Here is a 12,826-nt window from a genome sequence, read left to right as displayed (position 1 = left end):
CCCCAAGGCTCCCCTCTCAGATCGCTAGAGAAGGCTTTCTCACCGAGGGCGCATCGCCCCCCACCCAGCGTGCCCCGTTCAGGCCTACGGAAGCCCGCCGACGTGTACGCCAGCGCTCGGCTGGGCAGGAGGGGTCTGCGGTAGGGGTAAGCAGCGGGCCAAGAAGCGAGCGTTCGCGGTCGGGACCGGGGAGAGCCCGTGCGTGCCACCTCGCGAGGAGACGCACCCAAGACCGCGTGGGGACGGGACAGACGCCCGCCCCCACCGGCACATCACCCGGCCCCACCACGATCGCTCCCACGCCCGGGCGCGAACCCCGCTGAGGGGGACCCACCCGGCGTGCGCCCGGCCACGTCAGTCCCCCCCACCCCGGTACAGGGTGAGGACTGACGTTCAGGAGGCGGCCCCGGCCCCACCGAGGGTGGGGAGCGGCCACGCCTCGCTCACCGTCTCGACCCCTCCCCCACGCCTCAAGAGAGGCGCTCGGGAGACACGACCACCGCAGGGGTTACCCGAGAGGACTCGCTGGGGACGGGAAGCGATGCCGCCGCTCGGCCTCGGGCACCTGAGGGACAACCTGGAGCGCTCCAGGGGCACCGCAGAGGACCAAGGCGAGACACGCTCACACCCCGACGAGGGGGTACGTGGCGTGGCGGCGGGGCAGCCCTCCCCCGCCGCGGGGGAGGGCCGCTCGCGAGACAGGACGCCGAGCAGGCGAGGAGGCGAGAGTGTCTGCCGCGTCGCAAGACCCCGGCCCCGCCGACACCACAAGGCACGGGAGACCGAGGTCGGGCCGGAGACCGCACCCCTGCCTCCCCCCCGCCACCCACGGGCGGCAGAGGAGAGGCGAGGGGCCCGCAGGCAGAACGAGAAGAGAAGCCACGTTCGCCATGAACGTCCCCGTCCCTCGTCTGGCGCGGCTTAGGCCCGGCCCGGGGGAGCATGACTTCACCACATCGGTCAGGTGAGTGAATGAGTGAGTGAGTGAGCGAGCGAGCGAGCGAGCCATGTGGGGCAGGGAGGCCCCAGAGGGGAGGGCCCGGCGAGGACAACCACCAGAGGGGCCTGCTTCAGCCTCGCCAGGCGCCACCCACTCCTCGGTCCTCTCCGAGGAGAGCGGCCAACGACCCCAGGCGGGGAATGCCTGACACGCGGCACGGAGCCTACGGGGGTGGGGTCGCGCCGGCCACCACCGGGTGCCTGCGGCGGGGAGCGCACGGGGTAAAAGACCCACGCCGCCACCTCACCCCACCGCCCTCGGGCCACCAGAGACCGGAGGTGGCACCACGGGCCACGTCAGCCGGACGCACACACGAGAGCCGGCGCGCAGGCCCGGGCGGGCGGCTCAAGTGTCAGAAGCGGAGTCGGCTACCAGGCCAGGGCTCACGCAGAGAGAAGCCCAGAGCCCCGCACGCGTCCGGAGACCCAACACTCGGTGACAGACACCGAGGAAGACCGTGTCAGCACCTATCTGCTGGCAGAAAATGCCCAACACGACAGGAAAAATGACAGCGCCCAGAAACGGGGCGGGTCCACGATTTGCAAGGGGGGACCCCGGGACCTCGGTCCGGCCACCTGCCCCCAGCCCTACCCCCATAAATGGCAGCCCCGAAGCTCTCGGGGGCCATCTGATCGACCGGGGTGGGGGGGGTTTGGTAGGGGGAGGGGAGAGGGGAGGGGGATTAGGAGGAGGCTTAGGAGGAGGAGTGGGAATGGGAATGGGAATGGGAATGGGAATGGGAAGGGACGAGAGGGAGACGGGAGCAGGCCGGGGACGCCCTGCCCTTTTCTCGCCCGCGTGGCCGGGGACTCGGGGAGATGCCACAGAGGCGCCTCCGACGAGAGGGCCCCCCACGAGGGACCGCTCCCGAGCACCGGGCCCCGGGCCCCGGGCCGGGGAAAGCCTGCCTCCCCCACATCCCTCGCAGGACGCCCCCGTGCCGGTCCCCGAGTCCGGATGAAGTCTCGGTCCCTCCAACGCCACCAGAACCCACGCGGGCAGGCTTACGGGCCGGGGGGCACCCCCTCCCAGGCCTCCCGCGCCAACAGGGGCCGGCCCAGCCACGTCTCCGGATCCATCGGGACTCAGAAAACATTTCATCCAAGGAGGCGCCTCCGACGACCGGGAACCCCAGCGCGCCCGTCCACGGCCTCACCGCACTGGGCCCGGGCCGCTCCTCGCCTCAGGAGCAGTCGTCCAAGGGACGCAGACGAGGGCCTGACCACCTAGCCGCCGGCGGCCCGGGCGCGGGACACTCTCTCCCTTTCCCCCGCGGCGGCAAGGCGCAGGCCGTGTCCGATCGGCTCGGGTCGGTCTCCGCGGCTGGAGGGGCACAGGCGGATGCTGGTCGACCAGGCCAGGCCACACGGCTTCCCCCGGCACACGAGATCCCGGGAGCGCGGCGACAGTCACCCCCTCATCATCCTGCGAGTCCAATCTGCGCCGAGAGCAGGACGCGCCCGCGGCTCAGCGCCACGGGGACTGTCACCGCCGGTGTCGCCAGCCTCCCCGAAGTCTGCCTCGGGCCCCGCCGCCGAGCCCCATCCCTTGCCGAGGTCGCCGACGCTCGGGAGAAGAGGGACGATCTCAGAGCGGCAGCCAGATGGCGCCCGACAACCGTCGCCAACGTCCCCGGAACCGATCCCGACCGCCGCCGGCCGCCCAAACGCCCGAGCTCGTCCCGGACTGAGGCGCCGGGCGGCCCCGTGGCATCCGCCTCGGAGCCCGCTCACCCTCGTCACGGCACGGCACGGCACGACACGAGGCGACACGACGCGACGCGGCGCGACGCGACCCCGGCAACAGATCAGGGCGGGGAGGACGGAGGGAGCCGGGGTTTGGCAAGACACGGCCGGCCGGGCGGCTGCCGCGAAGGGGACGCGCTCCCCACGCGATTCCCCGGGCGGGGGAGATCACACGGACACGCCGGCGTTGCCGGGGCCGACGCCGCGGGTGGCCCAGAGCGACCAGGACGAGATCCCGGGTTCCCGGGTGGGAGGTTGGGAAGGGGAGGAGGGGAAGAGGGAGGGAAGGCGGGGGCTGGCAAACCGAAACCAGGCGAGCGCTCAGAGAACAACGCAGGAATCGGCTTTGGAGTCCGTCCTCTCGAATGCAGGAGGTCTTTCGAAAGCAGACAGGCAAAGCCCAGAAGCTAGAAAAGAAAGGATGAAGACCGCGAACCCCATCGAAGCGGAAAGAGAAATCGATCTCGGCACAGATCGCGACAAAGCCCAAAGACAACAAACGGGCGCGTGGGGAAAACGCACTCGCGGTCGGTCGTGAGAACACGGACGTCAGCACGGCTGACCACAACCGCAGGAAGGAGGAGGGAAAACAAAAAAATGCGGGCGGGGGTTCGGGGGGGCGAGTCGATAGCCACCCGCTCGGTAAATTGAGGTTCAGTGCATCTACACAGAGCAACACTGTGCATGCGCATCCGCGTGTCTGTGTGTGCGTGTGTGTGTCGGTGTGTGTGTTTGACACAGTCAACGTGGACAAGGAAACTGTAGCCCCATCCGAAAAAAAAAAAAAAAGAAAGAAAAGAAAGAAAGGAAAGAAAGAAAGGAAAGAAAGGAAAGAAAGAAAGGAAAGAAAGGAAAAAGGAAGGAAGAAAGGAAGGAAGGAAGGAAGGAAGGAAGAAAGGAAGGAAGAAAGGAAGGAAGAAAGAAAGGAAGAAAGGAAGAAAGAAAGGAAGAAAGGAAGAAAGGAAGAAAGGAAGGAAGGAAGGAAGGAAGGAAGGAAGGAAGGAAGGAAGAAAGAAAGAAAGAAAGAAAGAAAGAAAGAAAGAAAGAAAGAAAGAAAGAAAGAAAGAAAGAAAGAAAGGAAACATGAAAACAAACGACAAAACCCACCACCAAAGGGAAATCAAGTTGTAGAACTACTCTGGGGTTTAAAAACAAAAACAAAAACACCGTAGAAAAAGCACAACCGCAGCCCATCAGGGCTTCCTCTCCTCAACAGTCCAAGAACTCGGTCAACTCCACCTCCTAGAAGCCAGAAAACCAGGGATGAAACACGTGCAGGAGACCCAAACGGACGTTTTCAGTTTAAAAGGAAAAAAAAAATTATTTTTTTCCTCCCCCAAATGGGGGAGGGGGCGAGGGGGAGGATGGAGCGTAGAACTCAGCGGCAGAGTGCCTGCCCAGCACGCGCGAGGTCCAGGGTTCGATCTTCAGGACTTCCGTTCAAGTCAATAAGGAAGTCGGTAAGTCAGGCAATCACTAAGTCAGGCAACAAACCAGCAAAAGAAACGAATTACCTCCCCTCCCCGAATAAACAAACAACCACCGAAAGCAACAACAGCAGCAAGAACCAAAAAAAAAAAGGCCTAAATAAATAAATAAATGTAAGTAAGTAAATAAATAAATAAATAAGTAAACAAACGAACACAATTTAAAAAAGGGGAAAACGCACACATTTCCGTTTCCAAGAGATATCCGGACAGGCCCAGAACCTGGAATCTCGACAGCAAGTTCCAAAAACAAGCAGAAAGTGCCTGCTCCTGACGGAACACGTGATAGAGACCACCGTTCGAGATGGGGCCGGGTGGGCGGGCTGGCAGGCGGACACAGAGCTCTCGACTCATACCTGACAGACTCCGCTCTCCGACGGAAGACAGAAGGCAACACGGAACAGGGGTTGGTGGTGGGGGCGAGGGGGAGAGGGCGAAACGGAGGTGGAGGAAAGCCATTAGGGAAAACAGGACAGAAGTCCCTCAAAACATTCCACAGAAAACTCCTGGAAGACCCGGCAGTTCCACTACGGGCCCGCGGATGGACGAATGGACAGTGCCACGTGGTCTGGAGAGACCTACACCTAGAGGGGATGATGTTAACTAAGTGACTTAAGTTCGAGAGGGATGTTGTCACTTCGAGGCAGAATCCCCAAGACAATACGCAGGAACACATGCAAGGAAGCTGAAACAGGCTCATGGATACCAAGAAGGAACAATGAGTGCAATGGGTGAGGGAGAGGAAAAAGTACAAGCTTCCAGTTAACTCCAATTAATAAATACACAAATTACGGGAGGTCATGGACAGCAGGGCGAGTAGAGTCAATCCATACTATTGTCATGACGCTGTCCGGTGACTGATCCGTAACCAGACTCATCACGGTGATCATCGTGGAACATGGAAGAATCCCGAATCGCTATGTTGGACACGTGAAAACTGACATCCCCTTGTCAGGTCAATTATGAGAGACAGTAGGAGAGAGAGAGACAGAGAGAGAGAGAGAGAGAGAGGGAAAATTCTCACTGTCTTACCGGAAAAAAAAAAAAAAAAAAAAAAGAGTTCAGTGAGATAAAGAGTGGATGTAGTTGAGGGCAATAGGTGGAGGAGATGAAAACCACGACGGCGACACATGTGCGGCATCCCACACGGTGGCAGTGCAGTGTGATCCTATGCATGCTCAGCCGTCTCCTAGCCACCTCCAAGTTGACATCCAGGGTCATCCTTTTAGGTTTCGTGGCTGCACTTTCGTCTGTCTCGGGCAATACTCTCCCTTGATTTTCCATGGGGGAAGGGAGGTGGGGTGGCCGGGCGGGCCACACCACGACACACCGCGTCACGCGTGACCTGGAAAACAGATACACACCCGCCCACCACCCACGGGCTCCGAAATCGGTCACTGGTCACGACGCACACTTCGTCGGTCCCTTACGGAGCGATGGCGGACCAAACAGGCAGCGGCCAACTTTGTCGTGCACACAATGACGGTTCGTCCCTCGTGGAAACAAACTGATGACGAGACAGCGTGGTCAGGGGGCGGGTGTCCTTTCAGGAAGACAGAGTCATTGAAAGTCCCGCACACGGGAACTGTGCCAAGGGAGATCTCCATCACCCTACCCAACCCTGATCCAAATTCTCGTTCGGGCAGCTAAGGGTCAAGGTCAAAGTTTCTTTCTTCCCGGGGCAGGGGTCCTTTTGGGCCTCGATGGTTGTTCAACTGGAGAGATCACCCTTGGGCTGCATATACACTTCGGGGTGGTCCATAGGGTTCCACGACAGTCCCGCCACCAGGCAGGTGGTTCCACCTGATGAAACCGGTCTGGTCTTTCGTTCCAGGAAGACAAAGGTCCGTGGCTGAAGCCAACGAGAAACCCAGGGTGTGAGTCCGGAGCGCCACCAGTCAGGAAGATGTCTAGGCGTCGGGCTCGAAGAGGCTCGGGTGGCCTGAAAAACGCATGCGGGTTCAGGTCCACTTTCTGAGTGGCCTCCACAGCAACGGGCAGGAGGAGGGTCTCGAGAGGGGACACGGCAGTGACCTCTCTCCAGCGGATGTCCAGCTGCTCAGCCCGGCTCGGCGGGGCTTCAGGGAAAGGGCGGCTTTGGTTCTCGAGGATGCCAAGTCCAAAGCGGGAGAACCATGGGCAACGGGAGTCGGAAGAGCGTTGGCCAACCATCGGAGAAAACTCGAAGCACGCGTGACGTGGCCCAGCGTATCAGTGGAAGGCGGGGCGGGGCGGGGAGGGGGAGGGTGGCGGGAAGCACGCAAAGATGATGACACAGAACCGCATTCTCATCTCTATCACGCTGTACGAGAGTTTCCACTGAGACATGCTCCCCTTCCCCTGGTCTCTCCAAGGACGCGCATTTCTACCAAAAAATCACCCCCATTCAGACTTGTCGGCTGGCCAGATCAGCATACTTCCATGAAATTCGGCCTGAAGAGGGACAGACGTCCACAAAGCATAGCCATCGCCCCTAGAGGCTCTCGGACACCCGCTCTGCTGGAACGTTTCCTAAGGACGGCAGACGAAGACGGTCTCCACATGCTTTCCAGGAGACGTTCCTCAGAACGAGACCGTGACTGTTCCGAAGCCCGAATCGGTCACAGCAAATGTTCACGAGGAAGTCACGGTGAACCATCTGGGACACCAGTCTTTCCCAACCGGTCCACGTAGGGACATGATTTGGTCCTAGCCAGAAACAGACACTTTCTCCTCACAGCATCCTTTTATTTTAATATAATTTAATTTAATTTATTTTATTTTATTTTATTTTATTTTATTTTATTTTATTTTATTTTATTTTATTTTATTCTGTTTCATTTTGTTTTGTTTTATTGTATTGTATTGTATTGTATTGTATTGTATTGTATTGTATTGTATTGTATGTTTACATATGTACGTATGTAAGTAAGTATGTATGTATTCCGGTCTGTCTGTCTGTCTGTAGGTCCATCCATCCTCCGAAGGTATACCAGTCATGTCGGCCAACACACTGACAGATCTCGAGTCTTTTCTGTCAGAAAGATATTAAAGCACGTCCCCTTCGACTCATGGAGCCAGGAACGAACGCTTCCGTATCTCATCTTCTTTGGAAACGATCTAAACATTCCAGGGACGTCGCCAGATGCTTCAGTTGCAAGGGACCAAAAACTACGTGGAGGAGGCACCAATTTTTCAGAGATGGACCGCCTCCCCCCCACACACACACACTACCCCCTCGGACTGCTTGGGGTGTGAACACTTCCTGAGACTTGAGACCGAGCCAACCATCGCTCCCAGACTTTTTTTTTTTTTTTTTTTTTTTTCCTGGCTGACACGTTTCATGACAGAGATAACCCACAGGAACTTAATGGATTCGGGGTAAACCTAGGGAGGCGAAAAGTTTCACCTCGAATGCTGCTCGTCACAATCAAGACATGGCTCTTTTCACGAGACCGATCCCTTGACATTTGCTTTTCTGGATGAAAGGATCTGTCCTAGATCATGTCAACCTGAAGGAAAACATTTGGGTTCCTTCCTGTTCGCATTCCCTGCCTGCATGTTCCCTTGAAAACCAGTTCCATAGAGCTCTTTCATGAATGAACTCTGGCAAGTGTATGTGGAGGAAGAAACATGCCAGGCCTACAAGCCGGGGACATACACAAGTGCCTACATGCATACATGCATACATGGGACCGGGCCCTTTCCAGATCCTTGGACGGCAGTACCATAGAAATGAGGATGGCTTCCACAAGACTCTCAGGCAAGCCAAGCTCTTTTGCGAAAGCGATAGCTTGTGCACAAAGGAGAAGGTGGCATGAGGGGAGAGGGAGGGGGAGTGCCAGCTCCCTGAGCAGCAGGGGCCATGCTTTTCTACCTAAAGGAAGGGCTTTGTCTCAGGATCACTGATCACTTCCATAAATCATCCGATATCTTGGATCGGCCGCAGGCGGCTCCAGGGTGAAGAGCCATCGCCCCAGGCTCTGTGGGGAATAGAGAAGACTTCCGTGAGGGGAAAGAAACGCATGAGAATTTTCTGCAAGAAAGCTCAGGAACAGATAATGTAAACACGGAGAGTTGAGCTTCCTGTCTCGTGACAACTAGGTCTACTGGGTCATGTCACAGAGAGCAAGCGAATCCTTTATTCCCCTGAGCCTTTTTCTTTTTCTTTCTCTATCTTTCTTTGTTCTTTGTTCCCTTTAGAGTGTGTGTGTGTGTGTGTGTGTGTGTGTGTGTGTGTGTGTGTGTGTGTGTCTCTGTCTGTGTGTGTGTGTGTGTCTGTGTGTGTGTCTGTGTGTGTCTCTGAAACTCAGGTACTGCCCTGTCTCATACAGACGAGACCAGCAGATCGACATGACCAGAGATTTTGTAGCTTTCATTTAAAAACTATAGGTCACTCACGAGTCGGGTAGGACGGGTGCTGTGTCCAGCGCAGCTCGGGACCGTGTCTGAGGACGGGCGACGCAAGAATTAAGAAACAAAGAGACCAAGTAAAGAGCGAAAATGGGACCAGGGGACTCAAGGTCTCGTGGATCTAGAGTGCCAAAAGCCTGGTCGACATCCTGTTTATTGGGAGTATACGGCTCAGGGAAAAAAAAAAAAAAGAAATGCGATCAAAGAGGTGGGGCTTTAGATATTTCATGCCAGAAGCACGAAGTTCTGCTTGCTGGCTAACTGATTCATTTCAGGCCTATCCCTTCCAGGAACAATCACCCTCCTCGGGGGATGCAAAATTTCTAAGTGTATCCTGTGATTGCCTCTGGGACATCTCGAGATAGCAAATATTTCCCCGGGGTTAAACCACATGCTTTCCTGCCAGAACCAAGTTCTGTTAATGGATGATCTGGCTTCCCATGACCGTCCATTGTTTTACCCTAAGGAAATATCTGCCATCTGTTGCGCCCTCACGGTCAATCTCAGGATTGCCCCTCACACAATTTCTTGAGCATCATACATGTTATAGGTCATCGACTGTGTAAAACATGAAAACAAAGCAGGCGTGTGCATTTTTAAGCAAGTAAGTGTGAATGTAAGATTTTACGCTCATGGAAATGCTGGTGCAGCTTGGTTTCTAGTTGCTGGTTCTCCAGCAGCTTGTTTCCCAGCAGACGCGTAGGACACTAGAGAACCCACTCACTCAGAAAGAACCGATGGGACGGGTAAGGTTTTTCGGCTCGGAGGGTGAAAGCTTTTAAACTCTGTGTGGAAAAAAGACGTTTCAGGTGTATATTTCTCCTTAAGAAGGCTGCGAATTAGAGTTTCGATGAGGGAGACCACGCAGCAGTGTGTACGTTTAAAAAGGCCTCCGCGTGCCCCTCCCCACCCTTTTTTGTTTGTTTGTTTCTTCCATTCGGTTTCAGGTTCTACCTGATTCAGCCCCCTGGCCTCAGTCTCAGGCCACTGTGGGCTATGCAGACAGACGTTTCTGACGTTGTCGAGATGGACAAGATAAGGAGGGTTCCCCCCAGAGAACTGGGCCGCTGCTTCTATGAGATCAAAAAGCTGACCTACTCATCCAGTTCTATGTTTAGAAATTTGCTCCTTTCTGGGAAAGCGTAGAGCTCTGCGGTAGAGTGCGTGCTCAGCATGCACAAGGCCTTGGGCTCAGTCCCCAGTACCACCACTGAAAACGTATAATAAATCTAAATAATTAATTGAAACGTAGATAAAGACACCTAATGACCCGTCCCCCCTCCAAAAAGATAAAAACTTCTTGTTAAAAAATTTTATTTTATTTTATTTTTTTTATTTTTTTAGTTAAAAAGGCAGGAGGAGGACGAGGACGAGGACGAGGAGGACGAGGATGAGGAGGAGAAATTAGCTTCTTTCCAACAAGGAGATTTCCAGGTCAAATGGAGAGCCAAATATTTCTATGTTCTAAAACTTCAGCTTTCCACGTATCCTGGCGTCAAAACGTCGGCACGGGTAAAGATTGTTCATCATTCTGTGACTATGCACTTCCTGCATTTTGGAGTGTTCATCTGTCCTTTCTCTTAGGAATAGATGATCATCAGAAATAGCAGTTCTGTTGATTAAACCCCCTTTTAACATATCGTTGTTTCCTGGTCACTAAAGTTACCTAATAATCACTTCACAGTCTATGGAAGTCAAATCATTGTGCTGTACACCTGAAACTGATAGAGGGCTGTATGTCAAACCTATGTCAATAAAACTGAAAAAAGAAAAGAAGAAGAAGAAAAGAAAAGTCTGCTTGCTCGGGGCATCCGGTAAAGGCCCTCTTTCTGAGCGCACAAGTCAACCTCGGGCCGATTCACCCTGTCCCTGAAGAAGGGCAAAAATCCTCCACTCTATCTCCCGTTAGGTCCTGGACACTAGCCAGAGTTCCTCCTCCCTCAACCCCCACCCCGTTCCTGCGTCACACTGTGTGGGCTCAGGCACACAACCTATCGCTTTCCTTTAGCGTGTGGAATGAATATCGCCCGAAGGGAATTTCCTTTGTTGTCGTTTAAATAAACTGACGTGTTAATAAGTGCTCTGGAGGGACACATTCCCTTTGACCTGATCAGCCATAGTGACATCCCATGACCCAGGAGTGTACAATATCATGGATTGGAAAGGATCTTAGAATTCAGAAATCATGGTGACGTGGGTCTGATGACCTAGCTGGCTCCATACAAACCAAGAGATGAAGGTGCCCAACATTTTCACTCGATGCTGCCTAAGTTCTTGACAGTCACTTTAAAAAAGGAAAAGGAAAATTTGCATGGCACGCTTAGTTTTGAGAATGCTATCTGACTGCATGGTGGAACGCAAGGAAAAGCCGTGACGCTCGCCCACGGTATCGAGAGAAACGCAGAACCGTGTTTCTGGTAGCTTTCTTCACCGCTGCGCAAAGGCGGGAGCGACCGCTACCTCACGCAGAGGAGGAGAGGACGGGTTTCTCGGCCCCGTCACGCAATGCCAGGCAGAAGAAGCCTTCTCCGATGAGACAGAAGCGTGTCAAAGCGCATCCCTGCGTCGAAGGCTTCGGTTTCCCGGGGAAGGGGGTCGAGCCGAGGGACCCAGGCCCCCACGTCAGTCAGTCTTTCACTGGATTCACTGGCCTCGCTGTTACTCCTCAGCGATGGCCCCTCAGATTGCTCTCGTGTGTCTTTACCTTCTGGCTTTAGGAAGGACTTTAAACTTCGGCTGAGGGGCGGGACACCCAGAAGGGTTCTTTCAGTTCACCCCAGCTTAGGTATTGCCATATCCAGCACGTTGGTTTTCATCCCATCGTGGACCTACCTACCGGAGAGTTTCGCTGCTTAAAAGTCCCCTGTGCTCCACCTATTCATCAACAACCCCCCGCCACAACACACACACACCCACACCCACACCCACACCCACACCCACACACCCACACACACACACACCCACACAGACAACCTTCACCACCACCACCCCCGACCCCACTCATCTTTTCACCCTCTCTGGGGCTTTTGCCCTTTTGAGAATGAATGTCATCCAGAGCCGGTACCCTACAGGATGCCACCTTTTCAGATTGGCTTCTTTCAGGGAGTCAGGGGCACGCAGAAACGGCCCCGCCTGTCTCCCACAGGTCTCTCGGCTCCACGGGTCCCTGGTTTCCTTTTTAGAGCCAAATCACATGCTGTGGCACGGACCTAGCCCGGGCGACGTGTCCCTTCACCTCTTGAAGGACGCGTCTGTCCCGGTCGCCTCCACGGTTCCGGCAGTGATGAAGCAAGCCCCTCCACACCCCACCCCCACCCCCACCCCGCCCACCGTCCAGGTCCGTCCGCGTTCAGGTGTCCGCGTGGACGGAGCCCCGAGGGCTAGGCCTCAGGGTGAGAGTGGTATGGCGGGTGGCAGGTGGCGCACTGAAGGGTCCCAAATCCGGAGGATGCCGGCAAGGAAGGTCGCCAGGTCAAAACCTTCCTTCCCTCCCTCCGTCTCCTTAGGGTGGATGGCTGGGCCCGTGAATTCAGAGAGGACACGAGACACATGCTGTGAGCCGAGATTTCCAAGCCAGGAGACCTGGTGGAGGGTAAAGAAACGAGTTGATTGGGGGGGGCGGGGGCGATGGGGGGGGCTCTTAGGACTGCAGCCCAGGAGACACAGATGCAAGAAAGAAGCACTGGAAGTGTGTGTCATCAGACTACCCCACGGGGCAAGTGGAGAAGGGGAAACGAAAGAAAACACACCACAAGAGCAAGGCGGGAACTTTGAAACGACCAGGCTGCGGCTAGCAGCTGCTGGCAGATTTGTTTTTGAAACCGGTTGGTGGTGCCCTTGAGCTTGATACAGTTCTGACCACTCATGCCCCCCCTCCCCCCATTGATGCCGGTGTCGGGACCCAGGGGAGGCCACCCCAAACATGTATGTGCCTCCGTGGCACACGGATGGGTTAGAAATGAGAGTGACCGAAGAAGCCGAGGGGCCAGCAGACGCAAGAGGGACCCTCAGACTCTTCTTTCTGTCTCCCTGAAAGCGGGAAATCGATCACTTCCGTGGAGGGTGCCCTCCCTGCATCTGGACTTAGGAAAACACCCTGATCACCCACTGAGAGCCTTCAGGCCCCGGAAGCCTAGAGAAACCAACCAACCTCGTGACTTCTTTCAGGGGCTTCCCCCCCTCCCCAAAACCCAAACTCCGTC

General features: G+C 55.7%; 1 long non-coding RNA gene across 1 annotated transcript; it reads left to right on the top strand.

Moving 5' to 3' along the window:
- Positions 1-7,107: 7,107 nt before the first annotated feature.
- Positions 7,108-10,263, top strand: LOC141574881 (uncharacterized). The gene is made up of 2 exons (XR_012502009.1): positions 7,108-7,974; positions 9,969-10,263. It is a non-coding gene; the product is annotated as an uncharacterized LOC141574881 (long non-coding RNA).
- Positions 10,264-12,826: the final 2,563 nt, after the last annotated feature.

The sequence above is a fragment of the Camelus bactrianus genome, chromosome 23, assembly GCF_048773025.1.
Source record: "Camelus bactrianus isolate YW-2024 breed Bactrian camel chromosome 23, ASM4877302v1, whole genome shotgun sequence".
Taxonomy (NCBI): domain Eukaryota; kingdom Metazoa; phylum Chordata; class Mammalia; order Artiodactyla; family Camelidae; genus Camelus; species Camelus bactrianus.
Note: the sequence above shows the minus strand (reverse complement) of the source record. Positions and strands in the feature narration are given on the sequence as shown.